Below are 20,243 nucleotides of genomic sequence, written 5' to 3'. Positions count from 1 at the left end.
AATAAACTGTGCGATTGGACTGCTGTAGATACAGATAATGCCTAGCTGAAGGCAGCTTCGTGGAGGTCACCAGGAAGGCACTTGGAAAGCTCAGATGCTGGGATCCTTATCAGCACTGGCTCCATGACAACAGGAGTCGCAGGTATGACACACGGGGAGTAAGAGTGGATGTGAAGATTAACAGAACCAGAGAGGCTAGAGCAATCAATCTTACGGACAATGGTTGTCCAGTGCCTCTACTACTTCTTTCAGTGAGGAGAAATCTGTCTAATCAGACTCCTACTGACTTATCTATTCCCCCCCGCCCACCCTCCATACCACCACCACCACCAACATAGTACCACCACAACCATGTCTGTGCTCATTCAGGCCCAGACAGTCCCTCTTCAAGATGAAAATGAATCCAATTTATGTGATAAAAGGTTGTAAGTGTTGTTTCACAGAGGTCATTGTCTTCACTTCAGAAATCATCATTACAACATTCCAAATGATATCATATCACGAATCATCACTTAATAGCAAATTATCACCATTCCACCATTCATATAATCTGTGACCACTCTGCCATCAATCACCAAATCACTAATCATCACCATTCTGCTAATTGTAATCATAACACCAATGGTGACCATATTGCTAATTATCACCATATCACTATTCATCAAATATGACTAATTATCACCGTATTGCTAATGATCATCACATTTCGAATCATCACCTGAGACACGAAGCAAGCATAAAACGATTAATCTTGAGAGTTCGATCACAAATTGTAGCTTGTTTACAGTACATCTCAGTCACATTAGGAGAACACTGACAACGTCCAATGACCAGAGGAGAAGCTATTTCATTAAAAATGGGTCTTTATGTGCAAACGAGAATGGACAGCGGACAGAAAGGTTGGCTTTACATTCTCAGTGAAGCTGTCCTGAGATTGCACACAGCAAACAAAGTGAGGTCACTTCCTTTTTCCTGTGCGCATCTTTGTGGCACAGCTGTAATGCAGCTGTTTTGGACTCCAGAAAGATCTGTACAGCACCAAGCCAGCACTGTGCGCAGGCATTCAGGTGCAAGTCCATTTTTGCTTGTCATATAGATGCAGATTTCACATGTCATACAGACACATTGACCTCTGTGGACAACTGCAGAAATTCAAAGGCAGTTCCAGCCATGTGCCAGCTGAGCACCTGGTTAGCATAGTGCTATAATGATACTGGGCATAGGTTAAAAGACTGTGAGGAGGCTTAAATCTGGGAACAGAGGATCCCTGAAACAGACACACCAAGTTCCAAAAACACCACCTCTCCCAGGATCTGGAAAATGACAATGCTGTGTGAGGAAAGTAGATATTCACTCACCTGTTTCCAGAAATTACCAGAGGAAGATTTTAGATTTTGAGGAGTAAGCTCAACCAAACATACTGAAAATTTCCCATTGATGTTAATTGTTCAATAAACCACACTAATCAACTAACTAATTAATCAATTCGCCATTGGTAAATTTGTTTATTGAGCAATTAAACATGCATGAATCAAAGACACATACAAAACAAAGTTGTCAAGAATAAACACAGTAAAGTCCATATGGTCCATGTTGTTTAAAGATGGTTGTAGTCATCAGTGTTATGGTAAACTATTCACAATACAATACACTTTAAATAACCACATGATGTTTATTTATGATATTTTTGACCAATTCCACTGTTAACTCGAGAAATTGCAAATACGGTTTCATCACAACCAGAAAACGCTGTGAAACCTAACACCTTCCACAGTTGCTAAAACAGAATTGACTTTATTTCACACATCCCTTGGGCCAGGTCAGGTGATTGGGGAGTGAATAGCTGGTTAAGCGGGCAAAGGTGCTGGCGATGGCTTCGAAATGCAGGAAGCTGGCTTGATTACATGCAGATTGTTTCTATCTCTCCCTTTTAGACAAGCCTTGTGTCTCTGGGTATATAAGCAAATGGGGCGGGGGGTGGGGGGGGGGGGGGTGGATCCATCTCAGCCGGTCAGTTGTGACAGATACCACCCCCCCTCCTCATGGGCCCATCTGACCATGTCAAATGCACTGCCCCTCCCACACAGAAGCCCCAGCACCCTCCACAGTCACAGATGCAGCTCCGACACACTGGATGCAGCGCTTCCCCTTGGTCGTGACAATGGTACGAGAGCGCGGCTCCATTTCAAATGAACACGGCCGGTAGATACAGAGTGATTAATAGTTTTTTTTTCTGTAATAAATAAACTCAATTTGCTACATTCTAGCAGTGATTCGGAAAAAACTCGCATATTACAAGAAAAAAGTAGTACTCATTGCACCCACTACTTCGAAAACCACACACCATACTCTGTGGTGGGAGAATACAGACCTTCCACTCCACACTGTGGCATTTGTGCACACTGTAACAGACAGGAAGTGGGTTTTTCGGCAAGCTGTAATGGCATGAACTATGATTTAGTAGCAAGTAAGGTATTAAGATGAATACCATTTCTGGAGACAGTAAAAGGTCTGAAGTGCATGTTTTTTATCAGGCCAAAGTGCCTGACTGCCTGACGGAGCAGAGTAAGAGGCAGCACACCCTTTTCCTTATTTCCCATAATGCCCCCTAAAAGCCCTGGGCCTCCAAGCCTGGCCATGGGCAAGAGTAGGTTATGGCTATTGATTGCTGCCTGTAGATGGATCTGTGATGTGGGGTGGAGTGGAGGTACCGAGCTGAGTGTGTGTACAGCCATTGATTCTGACCAACAGGGGAGGAGTGTAGGGGTGGGAGGCACATTACAAAATGAAGGTCAGCAATTTCATAAATATGTCATCCTAATGATATTATTTGAGATATTTAGTCACCCTACCCATTATATTTTTCTTGGACCGTCTAAGTCTATGATGCATAGTAATACAGCGTGTTTTTAGATCCTCCAAACAAACTCCCTTCTGTCACAAAGAAAGTTAAAATTGGATTACACTGAAACAAAGGGCAGAAGGAAAGCTAAGCTAAGCTAAACGAAGCTAAGATAAGTCCTCCTGCGGAGCACAAAAGTTGCCTATTTCTGACAGAAGCATTGGCCTTCATTTCAGAGCGGGTCTTTTCGCGGTGCCAGCGGCCTCATGGTAATCTCGTCCCCGTTTCGACGCTTCTCTTCCAGAGGAATGGCAGGTGGGGTTTTAGTCCGAGTCTGTTTGTTGCGAGCGCAGGAGGGGTCTCGGGGAAGGGGCCCGAGACAGACTCCGCTGAGCGTTCGCCCGCTGAGAAATCACTTGGCAGCGAGTGACTGGCATCTGTCACCCCGCAAAATTCACCGGCTCCTCGAGAGACCAGAGGACACGGGCGAGACAAATGAAACAAGCTCCGCTCACACGCGTGGACACAGATCCCAAGCATCCAGAGCAAGGAGAAATACAAGCGTACACACACAACACAAATGGCTGTTCCCCTCAGTAGCTAAGGTTTCTTCTGATGTATTGTACTGTGCCGTACCAAACCACTTTTATTGTTTACCACGTCAATAACGTTAGACCACAATGGTAATAAAGTTTAATGCTGTAACGACAGCGATTAAGACAAAATTGAAATGTTTCGTTTTTTTTTTTAATAAAAAGTTTTGTTTTGTTACTTCTCTCTAGCAAACAAATATCTTTTGGCGTTCACTCCAAAATCAAAGATGTGTTCCCAGACTTTCTTCAAATCATGTCTCTGGAAATTCATTCTGGAAAAGACTTTATGCAATCTACTGCAATTTTTCTGAATGTCTTAGTTACAAAGTTATTTTACTCTTTTTTGCGGTTTCCTGAATGGGATTTGATACAAAGTATGTTCACCTTGCGGAATGAAACACCTCATTGGGCAAAACCATGGACAATTATGTGCCACCTGCAATGAGAGTGACTTTTTGTGTGATGAAACTGAATAAATAAACAAATAAACAAATAAATAAATACATTTTTTTAAGGTTCTGTGCTATGTTAGCATTCAAAAATGTAATCTAAAAATGGAATTTTACACAAACATTGTAATTCAATTACTTTTTCAATTATTATTATTTTTTTTTAGAACACACTCCCTTTTGACAAGGCTGCGAGCGGCTTTTAAATCGCGCTGATGCAGAGTCGGCTGCGCCGCGCGCTTGGACGGAAACGCCGACCCCCCGGCCCGGTGACAGACGTCCATTAGCGGCGCGGGCCCGGCACCGCGGGGGTTTTTTAACAGGTCTGCGCGCGAACCGTCGGGCCTCCCCCGCGGCGGGCCGTCACGCTTGGCGGCGCTCCGATGACACGTCGGAGGCGGACGGACGCAAGCTGCCGCTCGGGCTGGTCCCGCTTCGCTCTCTCCCCCCCCCCCCTCCCCCGCTCTCATTCGCTCGCGGTCGGCACCCGTCGGACCATCGGCGGGGCTCCATTGTCTGGAGCGTCCGCGCGCATATGTGACACATGGCCAGCCCCGCGCGCTGAAAGCTCCCCCCCCACGTCCGTCCCCCCCCCTGGTGTTTTCACTGAACATTTCTCTGTTTGAGGGCAGCGGCAGCCACACTTCGGCATAAATAATTAGCCAAATTAACCGAGCGCTAGACGCACACAAATGCACGCGCGAGCAGTCACGCGTTTATACACACACACAAATACACACACGCACATGCACGCACACACACATTCTTGTAAATGTCCTTTAAACGTGATGTAACGGGCTTCTCCTCTACAAAAAAAAAACGAAAATAGGCAAGAGGCCATATGTTGCCGTAGCCTCTGTGGGCTAACAGCTGAAACAGACGTTTTCCTCTCTGAGGGGACACAATCAAGAGCACCGTGGGCCTCCAGAACACACAAGCGCCACAGCGGCCAACCTGAGTCACAGTGTCTGGGATTAAGGATTAGACCGAGGAATTAATGATAATGAACAGCAACACGGGGGTGAACTAAAAAAAAACGACGAGAGGAGCTTTGCGAAGTTCGGAGGTTAAAGGGATGGGAGCTGGGAGGCCAAGCCATTAAAAAATCATGACGAGCAAGCAATTCACGGACACCTTCAGGAAAGGCGATGCAGAAATGATCAGGTCGAAAAGGTTGGAAAAATCAGACCGCTATTCGGTGGGAAACATTTTCAACCTTCTCTTCTGTCTGAATAATACACACAAATTACAGCAAAAGCAGGCATCTACAAATCTAAATATATCAAGAACACTGAATTTCTGTGTGTTTTAAGTGCCTGCCTCGTGTGAAATTACACCCAACTGCAAATAGATATGTTTTTTTTTTTTCCAAAACAATAATCTTGTTAAATCAACTTAACCATCGAACATGATGGAACCTCTGTAAAACCACTCTTTATTCATAATCGGTTTCTAAATATACACAGGCACACCAAATAAATACACCATATGCACAAAAATGACAGGAAATACACCCCCCTCAAGCTTTAAAGTGTTGTTTTGCTGGCCCGGTAGCTGGATGCGTGAGGCGTAGCATGGACAGGCGTGCACAGACAATAAACACGTATAAACCGAGACGTGCCCATAATTTAGACCTTGACACCGGACTCAAAAGGGATAAAAGGGATCCCACATACAGCCTCTTCTGCATAGAGAGGGGAGGCGGCCTCCGCTCCCTCCACACACAGGATCACATCTGCCAAAGTGACGGGGGCTAATGCGCCACAGAGCAAACGTGCCCTTTCCACCAAAAGCATCATTAATGCAGTCTATGATAAACCCTTAATTATGTTAATCGGCTAATGTTAAACAAAGTCACAACATGCTAATGACGGCGTTGGGTTCATGAGCACATTTATTCTGTAGCAGGATCAGCGACTCACATGGGCAGCCATTTAAAAAGGAATCATATTTAGTTGGTTAACAATGTAACGTGGGCAAATAATAATTTAATTAGCGTACAGTTTTGGACATATACTGTACGCACATACAATGGTGGCCTCCAAATATGCTTATGCCCTTTAAAAAAATGTTAATCCTAATCATTTTTATTTCCAAAAATCACATACAAATTATGACCAGAATTTTAGCATAACCTGTTGATGATGAAAAGTAAGTAAATGAAAGGAACGTGCCAGCCTTAATTATTGCATGTACAGTTTAATGATTTCTTGCTCAGGGTGTTGAAATACTTTGGTTCCTGTTGTAAAGATTATCTCTTCGAGTGCATCTTCTAGGCCAATACCTCTGTCTCTGTCTTGCTTGCACCTTGATTTATGCCTCCTCTTTAGAGGCGGAGAAATTCCATTCATTGACTCTCAGTAATTGTGTGAACTTCAATGGAATACATAATCAGACAGACTATATAATATAATATAATAGCCAGACTGTAAAATATCTTATAATATCTCTGCCTGTCATTTGCACAATCCTCCTTTGAATGCATAAACATTAAGGAGAGATGCGCGCCTTGCAATGACTAGTAGTTGACACACATGCTGTGCTTCCAGCCCTGAGAGCCTGTTTGATACATAATACACTTGTTTCTGGGGTAGAATGCATCCTATCTGCACCTGAAACCTAGTCAGAAATGGCTTAGTACACATGGCCCCTAATGTTTTGAGAAAGTTCTAAGAAGTAAAAATTGTTGTCTGGGTGTACTGCATCCTTACACGGTGCCTTGGCCCTTGTTAGATGAAAGCCTTATTTTTCAGACAAGGCTCTTACCTCTGCCAGTGCTGTTGACTGTTAATCTGAAGCTTGATTGAAGGAGTGGAGGAGAGGGCCATTTCAAAGATAACTTTCAGTGTCACAGCCGAGATGCCCAGCTTTCAGCAGGATAGAGAGGAGCTCTATCTGAAACATCAATTCACATTTTGCAATGTACATGTGCAACTGACACAGTAAATTAAAACCAGTTACATTAGGTAAAATGACTGACCAAACAGCTGGCGTTAAGTCAGATGGACTGCAATCCATCACCTCAGGTCTTTGTTTCTCACCCCTTTTCTCTTTTCCTGTTTTTGTCTATCCATTCAGCGATACATTTCAGCTATGATTAACAGTGAGGCTTTCCAGACTTTAGCCTTCCGCATTGCTGATGTGATCAACGGTCACCATGTCAGACACCAGAGCGTATTATTGTGTTATCTGTCATGCTCACATCTCACATTCTAATTGAATTGTAACATTGTATGGCAGGACTGATGCATTCAGCATTCTGCTCGTGCCCTTTTACATTCCAAAACAAAAATGTCACACTTCCTAAAGGGTCGTTTTTGAGAAGCTATTCCAGCAGCGTACACCACTCTTACACCGTATCTAGCGTCTTATCTTTGAAATGACCTTTCAGAGTGGACAATAGCAAAAACATTCCTATAACTCAATGACAACTACCTCTTTCCAGCGCTCTAAACAGACGCATATTTTGATCAGGCAAGGGATGCTGTCAACATAATAGGTAACAAAATGTAAAAAATAAATCATATGAAAATCCGGCAGTTGTGAATGCAGTACTAGATGCATGAGGGTAGCAAAGGACTGTGAAGTAGGTGGGTTTGAACCATAGAGACCTTTCTAAATGCACATTATCATTCATATTCTAACCAGTCATTATTTTTTTCGAGAGTGTTTCTGATGTTTCTGTAAGATTAAGATCACTGAGAGGGCCTGTGCTTCCTAGGCCATAATAGGGGCTGTATCCGATCCTAAATACCTGTTTCATAAATGCACTATAGACATTTTCTTGATCAATGATATGAAGATATCTTATTTTTTCGCTCCTTGGTAAATCGTGGAAATCCCATGTTTCTAAAGAAAATAACTGGTGATTTGGATAAAATGAACATTAAATAGAAAACAGACACACTTGTCAATGGTTTCAAAAAAATTTAAAAACTGAAATACATGTCTCAATGTGTGTTAGATCAATCTAAAATGAACTAGCTCTGAAGGTGCAACACAATGAAAACAAAGGTCATTTCTTGTGCCCAAAAAGCCAGGTATTTTAACTATTTCTTAACACATTGACAGATGCATTTGTTAACAGTGCGTAGAGCAGTTTAAGTTGAGCTGGAGTGTTGGAAAAAACGGACTTCCAAACAGTCCCACTTCACACTGGACTCGTATCTCTGAGGTTCTAAGTGACTATAGTGGGGAGCTAAGGAGCAGGTCTGCCGCACAGATGCAAACAAACACATTTTTCAGCTCTGGCTGAAAAAATGGACACTAATGGATATTGCTTCAACTATTTCCCATGTAATGTTAACAAATATTTCTGCAGCCATTTAAGGTATTCATTTTAATGCATCGATTGCTGGACTGAGATAAATAAATACACTGATAAACAGAAAATGGAGCACTAGGTGAACTTCATGATTACTGACTAATGATGCAGAACATAACAACCGTAATGTAAAATTAAGCCTGTTTTAGTAGGGTAAGGTATGATGTTGCTTTCCCCTACACTCATCTGGTTTGCAGTCAATAATAATAAAAAGTGAATAAAGGGTTTTAATAGGGGACTTATGGGAGCTGCAGTGCAGAGCTTATTAAATATATCCACCCTCCTCCGCGAAGCATTTGAGGGTGAACGCAGCCAGAAGAAGTGCCCTGTCCTTATAAAAGCCTTTCTCAACATTGTTTGTACACTATAATTAAGCTTGCATTTACTTGGCATTGCATGTGTGGATATTAAATCCGAGGCTGTGAACGGTGCTTCCTTGAGCTAATTGAGATTTAAGAAAATTACCCCTGCTGGGTCGTCTCTCTTCTGTACTAAGGGTTGTAAATAATCCACACTCCCTGAGGTTATTCGTGCGAATGCCATATGCAGAGAAAATTAACCGAAGGGATCGGCATTGTTCAAGTTCGCGTTCTACCGGACGGCGCTGGTAATAGCGCGCGGCTGCGAGGACTCTCGGTCTCAGCACCAAACTCCCATTGCATCTGTCGGACTGGCACCGGCTCGGCGCTGCCATTAAGGAACACAGCAACGGGGCGAGGTGACTCTTCATCTCCCGTAATGAGCCGTCCCTCGGGGTGCGTGCTGCAGCACAATGTTCGCCCCCCGCATAAACAACACGAGCTCGCCGTGGATTATGGAGGAATCTCTAATGAGGTCTCTGCTGCACGCCTAGCCCTGCGTCCCTGCGTTGACTCCCTCATAGCGATGTCTCCCATTGTGCGCTCCATTATGATATTCGTTTGAACAGACTGTCATGTCGGCCAGTGGCTTTTGCTCCAAAACTAGTTTTTTTTTTTTTTTTTTTGGTTTTTTTTTTTTGGAAGTCAGGTAAGATTGATCTAGGTCTGGTGGTGGAAAGGAGTAGGCCGAATCTGTGTGATGATCTACCTCTGAAGACAAACCTGCCAGATCTAGGCACTCCAAGTCACAGCAGTGTTGAAACTCAAGTTCAGCATTCCCACCACAATTACTGAAATGTCATTCTTTGTCATTTAAGCTTCTTCATTCTCTTACTGTAATCAGACCTGGGTGAAATACATTTTTATTTTGGATTCAAATACTTTTCTGTGCTCTATTGATCTTGCCTGGTGTAATTAAGCCTGCCAATATGACCATAAGGCAGGGTTTTAACTTTTTGAGAGTATTTCATTGGTTACAATACACCAGACAAGATCAGTAAAGCATATAAAATTATTTGAATACAAAACATATATGTATTTTACCCAGGTCTGACTATAAGATACTATGGACATCATGTCAGTATCTGCATACTTAATGCTTAATATTGTTGACTCAGGCAATGGGCAAATTTAATCAGCTTTGCACCAAATATCTGTGGCATGTCTGATTATTTGGTCTGATGATTGTAGTCCTTGTGATTTGCACTTGCCATCGTTTGCTATTGTGGCCATAGAAGTCAGTTTGGTCCCGAGTTTCCGTTAAACGAAAAATATAATGAAAATACATGACAAATAATAAAATGGCCAGTATTGGGCGACCTGAACCCTTGGCAGCTGTACAGTATGCATTGTATTGAATATTCCTGCAGCACACATAATGATGACAAGCCTTCCAGGTGGCAGCTGTGAAGTATGCTGTCATTTGAATTCAGGGCCCTGCTCTTATAAATGACTTTCTTTTACTGGGCGGACAATGGCATATTTAAATAAATTGCCCATCTTTCCTACTTGAAATGACATCCTTACAAAGCTCTGTCCTCTTTGACTGTGTCACCCAATAACAGATGACTTATTCCCAGTTCATTGCGTGCCTTCCTAATTTGTGTTAAGCCATTTAATAAGGTTCAGAAATGATGACATCGAAAGAGCAGAAACAAAAATGAACTTGATGTTTGTCCCGGATTGAATGCAATTTACTGTATAAGAAAATAAGTTACCTTTGTCTGTGTTCATCGCAAAAGTGTTTCAAAATATATAACTTTTTAAAGAAAAAGGTGTCAAATTCTCTCTCTCGCCCTCTCTCTCTCTCTCTCTCCCTCTATATATATATATATATATATATATAGGGAGCTATATATATCAGGCAGCCAGATGCAATTTGTTCTGTTGTGTTGAGCGCTGTGGTACCAACTCATCTCTCATTTGGAGGTTTCTCAGCGTGTAACCAGCACCCGCCGCAACACGAAATAAATGGGTTTTAAAAACAGAGTTTGGATCCCATCAGAAACAAAAAAAGCTCTTTAGATTCCCTTCCTGCTTTCAGAACGAGACCTCCGCCCCGCGCTGCTCTTTTTTTGGGGTCATAAGATTCGGAGCCGCGTGCTAAGTTCCACAGAGGGACAGATTAGGCTTCCATTAGAGGGGGGAATTGCTGTTGCCGGAGGACGGGAGATGAAACTGTACAAATTGGCCCCCGTCCGCAGGGAGAGGGCGACCAGGAAATAATGGCGCTGCACACACACACTTATTTAGGCCACGAGAGACCACAGATTCCCCATAAATGAGGAGAAAGGGGGAAAAAAGTGTCCCCCTAAAATATGTGTGTATCTGATGGAAAAGACAGAGGTCAGCAAGCACAAAAGACTGAAGTAGAGCAGTGTGAATTTACTGTGGTGGAGGTTTACTATTGTTTTTCTTCACTTTTTTTTTTACATTTATGACATTATTTACTTGCTTCTCTTACACAGGGACAGTTACAAAGATGAAATTTGAAGATATTACTGATACAAAACAATGGGATATTCATCAACTTGCTTTCAGGTACAGAAACATTTGAACAATTTATTACAGTCTCAATAACCCTCCATAGTCATCGGGTACGTAGTTCCGAAGCCAGTTTCCCCATTTGACGATTAGTTCATGATGTTGGGGATTTTATGTGCTATATTGTGTGTGGATAACAAAGTACTAATTTTGTAAGGATTTCTGATGGAATTTTATCCTAGATGATTGCTTGGGAGGTCCAGGCAAGCACTTCACCAGAGGGTCTCGTTGGTGCTGCATTTGGCCTCTTGTCCTCTCCACTACGGTTGCTAATTGCTATCCTTTGAAAAACTTCCATGAGAGAGCTAATCTGCTGCTGGAGGTTCAGAATACAAGGACACTGGGGTCCTCAGGACAGTCAAGGCTTTGGCAGGCCTTGACATCAAGAATGAGTATCACTACCCTCACAACAACATAATGGAAGGCGATATTACATTGCACAATGACACAGTGATATTCAGTTTTGTAAATAGGTATTTCAGATTTGTGTATTTTGGAAATAATCACTTATAATCACACAGTGATTTTGATAAAGGATCCACATTTGAAGTTTTTTTTTTTTAAGTTAAAAGCAAAAAGTTTAAATCACGTGCATTTTTTGATAGCGATAGTGATACCATTTTCACAGCATCTTCATCAATATCATATTTGTTCACATATGAGAATCATTCAGACTTCCCCCTTCTCCAAGAAGCAACTCTCTATAATGTGCTTCTGAAGAGACCCTTCCACAAACCGCTCCCACAGCATTGCATGTGTGGGCCTGTGGTAAAAATCCCACCGATCGCAAAGACGAAAGGGTGCTTCCCAGAGGTTTAAAACAGAAGATGGAGTCCCGGTTTGGGCTTGAAGCGACAGCACCGCCGGCAGGTGATTATTTTAAAACCGGCCAATCGGAGCAGTCCGACCCCCACGTAGAAAATCTGGTGTGAGGTGGTGACCAGATGGGCCCCGCTCCGGGCCAGCCAGGCTGGGCGTGGCGGTGCGGCGGGGCCGCGGAATGAAAAGGCCCCACGTTTCCGTCGGGAGGGGAGCGATTAAGGCGCAGCTATCCCACCGTACACCTGTAATTACGCCTGTGAATCCCAGGTACGGTGCCCGCCCACGCCCCCCCTGCCCCCGCGTGGCGGCAGATGGAGGCCCTCTCTTTGTGGACATATGTCGCGCTAAGGAGGGATTTGACGAAATCCCTGCGCTGTCGAGGGGCGCAACCGAGCATATTTCCCAAAATTATCATGAACAGCCACGATGTGAACCGAGCCGTTGTATCAAAGGGACATCTGCAGTAGTTTTCCATTCAGAAATGACAGTGTAGTTGAGATAACTATTCTACACATAAGTAACTACATCATTATCTTTATATAGTATAGTGTATCTATATACTATACAATATTTTTATATGGTTGTGCATTCTGAAGTGTTAACTGCATATATATATATATATATATATATATATAAATATATATATATATATATAGTGCAATTGTTTACTTTGTGATTATTGTTCTTCTGTAGTGTGACTATACTGTAAATTCTTGTGTGGTGTGGAAGGAATACTCAAGATCTGACCTGGCAGACTTTCATAACTAAGGGTGCTTTATTGTTTATGTAAATGCAGAGGCGATTGTTATGGTACATGCAAATTCATTCATAGGTAGTTTCACATGATCTCATGACCATTTTGGACCATTGTTCATACAGCATTAGAATAATTTTCCATTAATCAAAGAGTTGTGGCAAAATAATTTTTTAAAAAGGTGGTTCAACAGGCAACTCCCCACATAATTCCAGCATAGATCCACTCAACAGATTCCCATTTGTTGGGCAGAACATACTAATTTCTTCATCGAGAAGGCACAAAAGTTCTATTGCGGCAAAAATCAAGTATTTGAAACAAAGATTTCTACCTGAATTTGGAAAATGGCTACATCTGGGTGGGTGCAGTGTGAGCATTATGTAGATAAGCTTAGACTGCCTACTCCCATTAAATCACTTAAAGCCAATGATTTTTAATCAGGAAAACAATGAAGAAGGTAAAAACGTGCGGCAACAGAAATGGCTTTAGCAAAATGGCCATTTGGCTGGATTTTAGTTCTTGTTTTTTTTTTTCCTCTGTGGTAATTGACCTTAGGAAAATAGCAAGGGCAAAACAGCATATGGTAATTAAAAAGTTTTGAAGCCCACAATTAATGCAAAAAAGAGCATTTCAATAGAAGCTGTCCATTCTGCTGAACATTTTCTTGAACACATAAAGAAAAACTCAGTTGTAGATGTATTTGTGGATAGATTTGTACCCCTACGTTCACCCCTTGATGACAACAGGTCAGGAAACTGCAACAAAAGATGCATTAAAGTCATAACTTCATGCAGGAGCAACCTTTTTACAACCATTATCACACTGTATGGCTGAATATATATATTTATTGCTTATTTCTTTGAATATTTTCATATTTATAAAGTGGAATATGTTATTTATTTCTTGCATTACAATCAGAAAATAATGTTGTTTTATAACAAATAACTTCATGTGAGACCAATATGAAATCTAAGTTCCTACCATAAATCATTATAATTTGGTCAGCTCTAAATTTATGCTATAAATTTGCAATTGTTGCAAAGAGGCATCCTGAAAATCCAAATTTTTCAAAAATATAATAATTATTGCTGAATCCCAGAGCATGCAAATATGTTCACACATATTTTCTCCTCTGATGTTCTTTTCCAGTATATTGCTAAAATGGTAAATGGATTCATTAAAACGCGTGACATCTGAACGTACTATAGCAGTTCGAAATTGCAAATCACAAACTAGCTGTGGGCCTTAATGTTCAGGAAGGATCCCGCTCACCTCCGTTTGATTTATTACACACATTATTCTCTTGGCGGGCTTTGCTGACAAAGGAAGGAAATAAGAAACCTTAATGGTAAGAAATGTGAACGCGGGCCTTAATTACGTTCCTCTCCGAGCTTCTTTCTCAGAGGCTGATCGCCGTATCTGCGTTTGTGTGATAAGACCCTGCGGGGTGGTGCTGCTCCAACTGCGGTGTCCTTTCAGGAATTTCAACAAAGAGAGCTACTGGCTTGTTCGAGTAAAACACAAATGGTGTTTGTAATGCATAGCTAAGATTCTCCAGGCATCTATTTCTGCTTGAACAACTATAATTTTCATCAGCAGCATAATACTTCCGTTTGCTTAACTTCAGGGTCACCATAATTCAAGAATGTGTTTTCCGACCTGGGTCAAATATCTATTTGCTCTGGATTCAAATACTTTTCTATGCTTCATTGATGTTGCCTGGTGTATTGGAACCAATTAAATACTCTCAGAAAGTGCAAACCCCGCCGTCTGGTCATATTGGCAGGCTCAGTTACACCAGGCAAGATCAACAGAGAACAGAAAAGTATTTGAATCCAGAACAAATGCGTATTTGACTCAGGTCTGTGCGCTTTCCATTTCTTAGCCGCTTTGTGCTTATTTTATTGGAGCATTGCGTTTTTCCAGATAAGGTTTTGTGAGAGGCCACACCTCACAGGAGACTCGTTGAGAGGCCACACCCCGCAGCAGACTCGATGATGAGCGTTAATCCTTAATGAATAGGTGTCACCTGTTTCCACAGACCGTGACAGAGAGGGTTCACACAGTGCTCACAAGGTCTAGTTTTCCATCCTGCAGTCTGTGGAGAAAAAGTGAATTAATTAAGCTAGGTATGGAAGCATGCGCATAGAATTAATTTATATGGTAGGCCTGCACCATTCATGAGAAATTGAATTTATGGACATGCTTTCATCATCATGGGGGACATTAAGGGCGGTGATATTATTTGGAATGTAGGAGGGTTTTATGTTTATTTAAATATGCTAAACCATTTTTCTATGCAGTTATTCATGCTGCAGAGTTCCACGTCTATATCGCTGGTGGTATGTAATGAATTATATATATTTCTTAAAAACTAGAGAAACCCCTTACTATCCAGAGATATATTGATACATTTATATATTTTTGATATGAAGTTCAAATTAAGACAATTATGGCAATTTCACTAACACAGAAATATTGAATATATTGAATCAGGAACATTTTCGCACATAGCTAAAAAAAAAAAGAAAATTCAAAAAACGTTCAAAAACATATTCAAAGACAATTGACCCAAGAGACTGGATTTTACTTTTGCTGCATCAGAATACACTTGGCTCAGTGACACCAATTGGCAGATACTCATTACTATTCTTCCATTCCTGTGGTCAGACTAAAAGAATTGAATGTAGCCCACCATAAACGACAAAGCACAGCTTAACTAACGTGTGATTGACAGAGCCTCTACTGGCCAAGGAGGGTGTGTTTTACCTCTGAGGATATTCAGAGGGTGTGTCCCATCAATATTTGACATTCAGGCGATATTGGGGGTGACTGAAGTTGTGCGCAAGTCTGAATTAGGATATGATTTTGAGTCACTGTGCATAAAATGTGTTTAAGTTTACACTTATTCTCCAAGTCAGGATTCTTCCTATATTATGAAATGTTATGGCACAACACTGTATTTTTTGACAATTCTGGAAACTTGAAAAGTGCGAGGTGAACATAATAGTAGAAAAATAATAAAGTGAATTGTTATCAAACCACGTAGTGTTTAATTTCTAGTTTACATAAGATCACATGCCATGGTTCGTCATAAAATATTGAATATTCAGTTATTCAGATATATATATCATGTTGATACAACAGTACACCTTACCCTCTTTACACACATGCATGCACGCACACGCACACACGCACACACGCACACACGCACGCACGTACACACACACATGCACACACACACGCACACACATACACACACACACGCACGCACGCACGGATGCACGCACACACGCGCACACACACACCCACGCACATTCTGTCAGCCATCACTGCTTTGTGACTTGGAATCTTGGAAGTCTACAGCAGTAGCTGCAGTACTTCCTTCCAGGTCAAACTGCTCATAAACCTCAGTCTTTGATTAATCATATATAAAGTGCAGGTGTTCAAGCATTATGCATTGGCATTGAGGCATCTTACTGTCTTCTTGCCAAGTTTACATACCAGTCCCAAGCAAGAAGCGTTCTCATTACAAAGAAGTGCAATCATAACCGCACTTTCTGTATGCTGTTTTTGATGGAAGGGTTCCATTATTTTCTGTCAGTGCTTGCAGTGGCACTCAGCCAAATGCACATGGAGATGGAGAAATTATTTTCATTATGAGATGCAAGAATGACAACTTAAACAGATCAACAAGCAAGAGAGAACTGGCATAAAACAGCCATTTGCTATAGTAACCATACAGTATTAAATCAAGTGTGACAGAGTGCATAGGTCCCTATTGGTTTATGTATTCTTTTAGAGTCAAATTAACACTAGACATTTCACCATTCAGGAAGGTGGTAATGTTAAAATCTGTATAAAGCTAACAGGGTTTAAGGGCAATCATAATGATTCATTTTATAACCCTAATCCCATCTACAGTTACTTTTTCTGTGGAAAAAAAAGTAACTGATCAAGAGGCAGGTTCAAGTCTAAAAACCTATCAAGACCATTTCAGTGAGCACACTTTCCTAACCCAGATCAGCCACGTTGAATTTGAGAAAGGACCTGTTGTGCTCCTGTTCGCACATTTTCCTCGGTCACATTACTTCCTCTGTGGCTGGCATCCTACCCCAGTGTGTTGTGGATTATAGCAGGGGGGTTACGCACCCTAACTTGACAAAGTATCAATAAGTAATTGACGGCTCGCTGTCACCTGTCATTTGTAACGAAGCCTTGTGAACACGTTGGCTTAAAAACACCATCTACAGCCTGTTACAATAAAACAAAGATATTCTCCATTGTCCGCAGGCAAAATGCATGCCTTTGAACATCAAAGACAGGCAGTAAAACTCATACATAGAGATAACAGGCGAGCCATTGGTGTGTAAATTTAGTGGGTGACAGGGGTCTGGTTTACACTGCCATCTGGGCAGTGGAGATAGAGTAGCAGGGCCGGGGGGTATGGATAAGTGTGGGGGCAGTGCCTCTCGCTTCCTCTTACACAGGGTGGCTTAGGCTTTGAAATCATTCTGCAGTAGCAGTTCTGTAACTACTGATTCCTCTTGACTTCCGCTTCACACAGGGTAGTGTTAAGGCATAATTAAGTCAATAGGAAAGCAAGACAAACTAGTTTTAAAGATCACCAGTATTGTTTCGCATGGCTGAGCTGATCCTCAGTATATGGCTCCTCGTTTATTAGGGCATACATGACCCTTGTACTCAGCAGTAAATTTCATGAAATCACCGCAGTAGTTTTGTTCCCACTGGACATAGTCCTCCATAAAACAAATCAAAATTGTAATTAAAAAAGATAAACTAGATGTCTAATATCCTAAAATGAATTTCAAGGTCATAAAAGATATATGTCAGGTGAAAATTAAATTTCAGATCTTTATACACCCTTGGGTCAGGGCTATCAGTGGCATACACCTTTTACCACAGCGCCATCTACTGAACACAAAAAGAAAGACCGCATTCATTGTCCCGGTTCAGATTCTCCGAAGCTGGAAAATACAAAACACACCACCAGCCTTTCACAGGTTTTGAAATTATAATAATCTAATAATAATGTATGTACAGTTCTGCACAACAGATCCAAAAAAAAAAAAAAACGTAATGCTCGTGTGAAGCACAGATACTATGAAAAATGTATTACTGAGATCTTCAAAACCAGTTTCATTGCACCATGTTTCATTGGTCCTCTATACCTGAAGTACTTCAGAGGGTTACATTGTACAATTGCCTCACATTCGCACAGAATATATTACTTTCCTAAGAATATGATATTCTCTTTTATCAGCATAATAGATTTCAAAATTGTCAGTTATGTGTTATGATAATGATACTGCTCATGCCATTACATTCATTTATATATTATCTGTGATCACACACTTCCAGGAGACCATTCAAACACAATTACGGAAGTGATGGGTCTTCTTTTCTCGGTGCCATAGAATTAAAATGTACGAATCCAGCTTGTTATTGAGTGCCATCTAGTGGTAGCTACATTGTGGAACAGCAGATCTCCACTGATGTACATCATTCATTGTATTAGAATAAACTTGTTTTACCTTTCTGAAACAGGAAAGACATTTTTCACAATTTCCATGATATGTAAGTTTCTTGTATGCAGATGTTAATCTGGTCTATAAAAGTTTGCATGTCACACCAGCAACATTTTAGAGTGTACCAGGGATTTTCAGAGACAGTGGTCAGTTTTTTATTACATTACATTACATTACATTTATTTGGCAGACGCTTTTATCCAAAGCGACGTACAAAAAGTGCATTTCATGGTCATAGACAACTACTAAACACAGGTTCAGTAAGATACAATACTTATTTTGTACAGATATTTCTAGCCAAGAACACAGTTTAGTTCACACAGTGAACACTATTCAGACCTAACCTCTGCAAAGCCAACTAGGCATAAGAATAAACTACAGTATTAGGACAAATACAAATTACCAAAAAGTGCTGGGATGAGGCAACATGTAACAAGTGTCATGAAAAAGGGGTGGGGGGGGGATTTAGAGTGAAATATACAGCGTGGTGGTGGTTAGTCTAGGTATAGTCTGAAGAGATGAGTCTTCAGGCCACGGCGGAAGATGGGTAGTGAGGGGAAGGTTCGGAGAGGGACGGGGAGTTCGTTCCACCACTGGGGAGCTAGGGTGGAGAAGCTCTGTGATCTCTTTGGTTGGGTGGGAGGGGTTACAAGGCGCCCTGCTGCAGCAGAGCGGAGTGGTCGAGCAGGGACATAGGATCGAATCATGTCCTGCAAGTAGATGGGGGCTGTCCTGTTGGCTGCAGTGTAGGCAAGGGTCACTGCATGTCTATGCAGTAGGAAAACTACAATATGCAAACAGCTTCATACAATTTTGACAACTTACTTTCATGAAACCTATAATGTAAATGGAAGCTGAGTGTATCTTTAATGAAAGTTGCCTTGGAATGAAAAAATATATATGTAATAATAATGCCTATAGCAACAGCTTTCTTCTATCAACTAGCTGCTGAAGTGGGTTATTTAATATGACAGACTTTAATATGATTGCTGAACTCACAAAACTGAGTTGGTGAAGGAAAGGCGTAACACTGGATGTAAGGGCAAATGTTGATTTCATACTGACCATAGTGCAGTACGGGCATCACCTTCTAACGCATTCTAAAGCCTCGCCTGTCAAAGCTAATCCAATGTTGTGACGACTCTTTATGCTTTTAGGGCGCTAATTGGTTTTGACATACTCCCACTTGTTTGTTCTCTACAGGACAATTAAACAATCAACTAATTGCGAATGTAATTTGCTGTGGAAAAGAGCATCAGATAAATTGATGTAATTCGATTTGCTATACAGTAACTTTAAAATGAGATTAGCCGTCTTGCTCATACGTCTACTTGCATTCAGTGTTTCATCAAGCATTTGAAATCCCATCTCTTAAATGAACTTGCTCTTTCAAATTAGTAGTTGCACGAAGGGGATGTGCCAATAAATCAGTGATTTATAGTGTGATCTGGCATCTTTAGTCACCAGACTAAAAAAGTGCAGGGTCCAGGATTTGATTGACAGGTTGCTGTTGTTTGCTATGTTCCCATAGCCTGTCAGCTATCAGTTAGTTTTCAAAACTCTTGCTAAAAACACATTGATTGTATGGACACTCGTAACCTTCATTTGAATTAACATAATTGATAATTAACATGTGTGCATTCTAGAATTAAAAAGAAGAAAAACTTATTCATTTGAACTCTAGAACAGTTATAATAAATTACAAATTGCTGATACAAAAATGATGCCTGGTTATAACAAATATATTCCAAAGAAAACAAAAGCATTTTTGTTGACAGGCTTTCACCGGCATCCATAATGCATCAAATTTTCCAAGTTGCCTGTACCATTCTTCTATGAATATGAATATTATGGAAGCATAAAATAATATATAAAATGTAAAGGGTGCTAACCACACTAAATGTCAGTTATTTTATTTACTAATGACCAATTCACACTTTGAGTTATATATGCTACTGTACCTATTCATTTTTAATAGTTGTGTGGTTAGTTATTAGCCAGTGAATT

The sequence above is a fragment of the Anguilla anguilla genome, chromosome 6, assembly GCF_013347855.1.
Source record: "Anguilla anguilla isolate fAngAng1 chromosome 6, fAngAng1.pri, whole genome shotgun sequence".
In the NCBI taxonomy this organism is placed as follows: Eukaryota; Metazoa; Chordata; class Actinopteri; order Anguilliformes; family Anguillidae; genus Anguilla; species Anguilla anguilla.
This window is presented reverse-complemented; position numbering follows the sequence as displayed.